This window comes from Acomys russatus, chromosome 7 (genome assembly GCF_903995435.1).
Source record: "Acomys russatus chromosome 7, mAcoRus1.1, whole genome shotgun sequence".
Lineage (NCBI taxonomy): Eukaryota > Metazoa > Chordata > Mammalia > Rodentia > Muridae > Acomys > Acomys russatus.
Genome location: NC_067143.1, coordinates 27,948,107 through 27,954,106, shown reverse-complemented (window position 1 = coordinate 27,954,106; position 6,000 = coordinate 27,948,107).

Genomic DNA, 6,000 nt, shown 5'->3' with positions numbered 1-6,000 from the left:
ACTCACTTTTCATTTTCCTTGGATGGATATATGATGAGTAGGTGGATGGTTAAATCCCAGTGAACATTAAGAAAGCAGGAAAAAAAATCCTACACAGGTACATCTGAAATCTATTTTATAGTCATTATATTCAACTCACCTATGTAGCTTTTTCTAAGGGGCCAAACTCAGAGTTTTCTGGGTTTTTGAATCTTGGTTTACGTTCAGTAAAATTTACCCTTTTATGATGTACAGTTCAGAATATTTTGAAATACACATACAGTTATCTCCCTATAACTAGACTCTCAAGCATCAAATACTTGTATCCCTTTGACATAGCAAATCACCATCTTCTAAGGCTTTGCCTCCTCCAGAAGGTCACATAAATAGGGTAATATTGAATATAGGCTTTTGGGTCCGTTGTCTTCTCATTGCAGTAACATTTTAAAATCCAGCCATCTTGCTTTATGCATCCCTAGTTTGTCCTTTTTTGTTACTGAGTTACAGTGAAGAAAATGCTATGACTGCTTGTGCCTTCTGCAATGAACAGACATTTGCAATATCTCCAGTGTTTGGCTTTTATGACTAAAGCTTCTATGAACAATCATGTCCAGGACTTTGTATAGACATACATGTCTCTTTCTCTTGAGTGAAATTGCTTGCTTATTTGATGTCCTCTGCCTAACTGCCTAAGGAACTCTCAAAGTGTCTCCCCAAAGGCTACACTTTTTGTATTTTCCCAGGAGGATTTCAAGTGTTGATTTAAAAAAAAAAAAAAACACTACTGAGGATGGGGATATTAGGAGTGTTTTGAATTCAAACATTTTAAAAGGCATCTTATTGATATGATCTTCAGAAGAAATCCTGAGATGAGCCACCAAAATGATACAGTATATGGTCTTGATCACATTCCTTTTCCTTGTTAGAGAATTACAAAGTAGGAAAAAGTTGGAGCAGGTGGCAGCAGAGAGATCTCAAACACTGCAGACAGAATCAGCAGTGAAAGAAAGTTGTTTATTCTGGGGCGAGTAGACACATGCCAATAGCAGAAAGACACAGAAAAGGGCTGTCTGCAAAGCAAATGGATGGGGAGTGGGTGGGGTGAGGGGGAGATGGATGACCGGGCACAGGGACATGACTTTAAAAGCCAAAAAGTCTATTCACTTCTCAAAGATGGGATTTTAAAGTCTCTGAAGAAGTTTCCTCTCCCAATTCAGGGTTGGTCAGTTTGAATAAAGGCAGGAGAGCCGACTGGTCTGTAACAGTTGTGTGACATGTCCTGACCCAGCCCTGAACCTGTTGAGCCAGTCCAGCAATAGGAGCCCTATTGATAGGAAACTGAAGCTTATGAGGCCTTTGTTTTAAGTTGCCAGGCTTTTGTCTCACTCCAGTCAGGAGGGTGAGGAAGAAGTCGGCCATTTTGGAAATTCACCACCTTTATTTCCTAGCTGTGACTCTTTTCCGTACTGCCTGCCAGGGAGTCGGTCTCACTCCTGGTTTCTCATTGTTATGGTGGTTGTTGTTGTTTCTTTGTTTGTTTGTTTGTGGATGAGACAAGGTCTCATGTGTCCCAAACTTGCTTTGTAACTAAGAACGACCGTGAACTTCCGGTCCTCCTGCATCCATATCCCAAGTCCCAACTCCTGGGTTTTGTAGTGCTTGAAACCAAATTCAAGGCGTTGTGCGTGCGGGGCACATATTATACCCATTGAGCTCTGTCTCCGTGTCTCACTGTTGTTAAGTTGTATTTTTCCAGTATCTAATCACACGTTCTTCTTTAGGTCCTTACGCGTTTGTTTTGTGTTGGTTAACTCTTCCTAGGCATGGGCCCTGCCATGAAGGGTGGTTGCTCTGAAATGAGAGTCCACGGGAGAAATCTTGTCTTCCCTTTGTCATCAAGTATCAAAATGGTTTCCAACCCTAAATTTTACTGACCTGCTAATAGCTCTAAGGCATACAATACTCGTGATGTTTTATGACCATGGATTCCATGTTCAGTGCAGTAGGAAGCTGAACTGTGATTGTCACAGGGCTTCTATACAGTGCATGGGTGAACTCAGGACTTTTTTTTCCCTTATTTTACTTTGACTCTAAGCAGCAACTTAAAGATTTTTGTCTCTCTGGTGATCATGTTAATTTAAATATTTTTAATGTATTTTTGACATTATACTATAATCAAATCAGTCCCCCTTTTCCATTTCTCCTTCTAAACCCTCCCATGTACCCCTCCCCAATTATTTCAAATTCATTTCTTTAATTTTCACACACACATATGCATACACACTTCAGTGTGGAACTAATCATAATAATGTTAGTGATGTTACAAGGGATGATAGGAAGGAACTGAGAATTCATTATAATAAAAAATACATATTACAAGGAAAATAAAATAGTATTATTAGAAGGTGGAGTTGTATTAGCAAAAATATATGCTACAAGCTCTGGAATATTACTATTTTTCAAAACTGTGATTGTTATGTTAAAGGAAGAGTAAAAGTGAAACCCTAAGAACTCAAGTAAAACCAAAGAAAGCAGGAAACTAAAAGAAAAAGAATAACAAATGAATGTAACTAATGGAAAGGTATAGGCAGGGGAGGTGTTCTTGCAAGTATATAAATGATGGTTTTAAGAGCGAGTGGGGTTGAGGACAGTGTTCAGTGCATAAAGAAGCTTCAGGACCTGAGTTCAGATTCCCAGAACTGGTGCAGAGCAAGATGCTGCAGTGGAGGCCATAGGCTTCTAGTTTTCAAAAACCTACTTTATTTAGGGTTCTTAAACACTTCCACCTCCCTTCCAACCCACCAACCAGAGGTAGGAGAGAATGAAGGTTAATAGGAGCGGAGGTTGTGGACTGTTTAGAAGTAATTCTTTGGGCCAATTCCACTCTGCATTGTCAGAATACCAGCAGTCTAGTCCAAGAGCAAGTAGCAACATGAATCAGTAGCGGTGGCTCTATCCAGCAGAAACTACAAGGTTCTACTGAATTGGCCCAAGTCAGCTGAAGCATCCAAATTTAGTCAGTAAACTGTTGAAAGCCATAGAAGTGCAAAAGCTTCGTCTCACTGTCTGTGGGATTCTATTTATATTTTTTTCTAAGCATCATGTGCCTTCTCACAGGTCTGTTTTCAGCAAAATATCACATGCCGCCTCACAGGACAGCTTCCAGAAAAACATCACATGACACAACTGAGTTTTTGATGAACCCAGAAACTTCCTCTTCAGCAGGCCTACAGCCCAGGCACTCCTATGGTGTGAAGCTTGTTGGCTAATTACCAGCCTGCTATACATGTATATTTAGTGGCAAAAAAAGACCCTGTTTCAAGCAAGATGGAAGGCTAGGAACAAAATTTGAGGCTGTCATTTGGCCTCCACATCTGTACATACACATTGCTCACACACAAAAAGTCAATTATCTAAATATACCCATTAGACAGATTTTCACAGAGAAGTATAAACAAAATCAAGCAATATATTGTCTGTAAAAATCGTAGTATAGTTTTTCTACCCCTGTTGTAGCTCCCAAATAATGGCATGAGACCTATTACATCTATCACTAAGCCTTAAAGCACTAAGCTGGGCAGACACTCATCTGTTCTGACCTCATCGATGCTGGTCTGGACTATTTCCCAGTCACGTGCTCCATTACCTGTCATCGGGTCTTGCCCTGGCTGTTCCTGCTCCATCTTTGGCCTTGTGAGGACTCCCTCATAGATCCTGACAACCTTCCCCTTCTCCTCAACCTTCTCTGCTCCATCTGGAACCCTGTTCCTGGGATCAGTAGTCTAGCCCCAACTCTCCTGACCAGCTATTGGCTGTTCAGCTCTTTATTAACCAATCAGAGATGATGGAGAACACTTTTTACACAACATCGAGACAGAGTTTCTTTATAGAAATGACAATGCTCACATCTGGACTGCAACCGGATCTCTTGGCACATAGATCAGCATCTGAATACACAGTGCCCAAAACAAAAACCTCCAACAATTGTCTACAAGAAACCTGCCATAGTGGTAAAGACACCGATATTACATTAAAAGTAAAAAGAAAACATGTCTCTAAATGCTATGTATCATGATAACATGAATCAAAAGAAAGCCAGGAGAGCTATATTAATCTATGAAAATGAATTTCAGAATCAAGAAAGTTATCAAAGCCACATGTGGTGGCACACTCCTTAATCCCAGCACTCAGGGAGGCAGAGGCAGGTGGATCTCTATGAGTTCAAGGCCAGCCTGGTCTACAAAGAGAACCCAGGACAGCCAAGGCTACACAGATACATGGAGAAACCCTGTCTTAAAACAAAACAAAACGATAAAAGTCTATGTCTTTTAGGTTACAAAGTAATCCTAAATAGGTCTGTGCTGCCAGAGCTTCTAAATGTGTACACCTAAAACTGGGAGGACAAGTTCGTGAGTATAATTGAAGATCTAAACATTCCTCTCTCATCAACTGGTATACGAAACAGGCAGAAAATCAATAAGGATAAAGTTAGCTTGAGATGAACTATCTATCAACGTCATCAACATCCATAGGCTGTTTCATCTAATGACAAGATGTACGGTCTATTCTTCTGCGCTCACACGGCACACTCACCACATAGACCCAGTTCTACAAAAAACAAAAACAAAAAACAAAAAACAAACAAACAAACAAAAAAACCAAAAATAAAACAGATAGTAGTGTTCTTTAATAAGAGTAATCTTGCAAAATTCTCAGATAAGAATAAAATCATAGTAGGAAGCTGTACCCAAGCCGCCACTCGGCAGCAGGAAATAGCAGCGGTGAGCTAGGCAGAAGAAACAAAAGAAACTTAGCCACACAATTTTAGGATCATGTGAGAAAAACATGTGAGTAGACTCTGTGCGCTTCACATGACAAAAGCTGGAATAGATAACCTAGGCGACAAAAGAAAGCAGACTGTGTAGCTCCGACTGTACAACAAATACTTATGACTCAGCCCTGACAAGCATTGCATAAATTAATGGGCTAAATCCCAAGGACCTGACAAGACCTCCTGCTATCACAAAGAAAAGGCAAAGAAGGTAGCGTTCATTACTATAGACATATGAAATGGCACGCTGCTTATTACGGTGATTTGTAGTTAGATAACTATAGTCTAGTGTCTTGTTCTCTCATGCCTGTACAACTGATGTGAAGACATGTGCTAACACAGACACTTTTTTATGAATATTTATAGCAGCATTATTTTTTAACTATCACCAAAACTGGAACCGGGAGAATTTGTCCTTGATAAATGAATGAATAAACAAACTGCATAACATTATTGTAATGGAATATTACTCATTGGTAAAAGAAATAATTTCTCAATTCCAAAAGGGCCCATTTCCAGAGATGGCAGCATGAAAAGTTCAGTATTATATGACCCAATGGTATATCATTTGGAAAACACAAGATCTCTGTGACTTTTAGGCTGGTGGTTTTGATAGTTCACCAGAGTAAGGTAGAATAGTGAATCGATGAAACAGAGTTTTGTTGGGTCAATAAATCTAAGATCAAAACATTTGGTCCCAAACTATAGACTTTTAGAGTACAAGGGTGGGTGAACCTTTATGTATACAAGTCAAGCACAATGCACTGTGGACCACAGAATGAAACTCAGAAAGTGGCAGAGTCAGACTGAACTGCAAGCACAATCGACAGCATCCCTCCAAGGCATGTCAAAGCCATGGACTATAAAGTGTGGACTGAAATAAAACCGGGAACAAGTGAAGCCATTGAGACAAAAGGCAAATAAAACGCCAAGTTTGTAAAAGAAATTCACAGGAGTAGGTGTTGACAAGTCTGATACCAATACCCAGAATTCCTGGAATTGAACAATGAAGTCAGTCAGGAGTGGGTGGTGGGAGCCCCCTTTCTCATCTTTCAGGTGAGCATTCACAGAGGAGCAAGGGAAACAGCCTAGAACAAGACTGTTACATTGAATTTGAGTTGGTGCACCAGTACGAGCTCATGTATAGCCTTATCTGCATACAGGTGGTGCACTGCCACTCCTCTATTGCC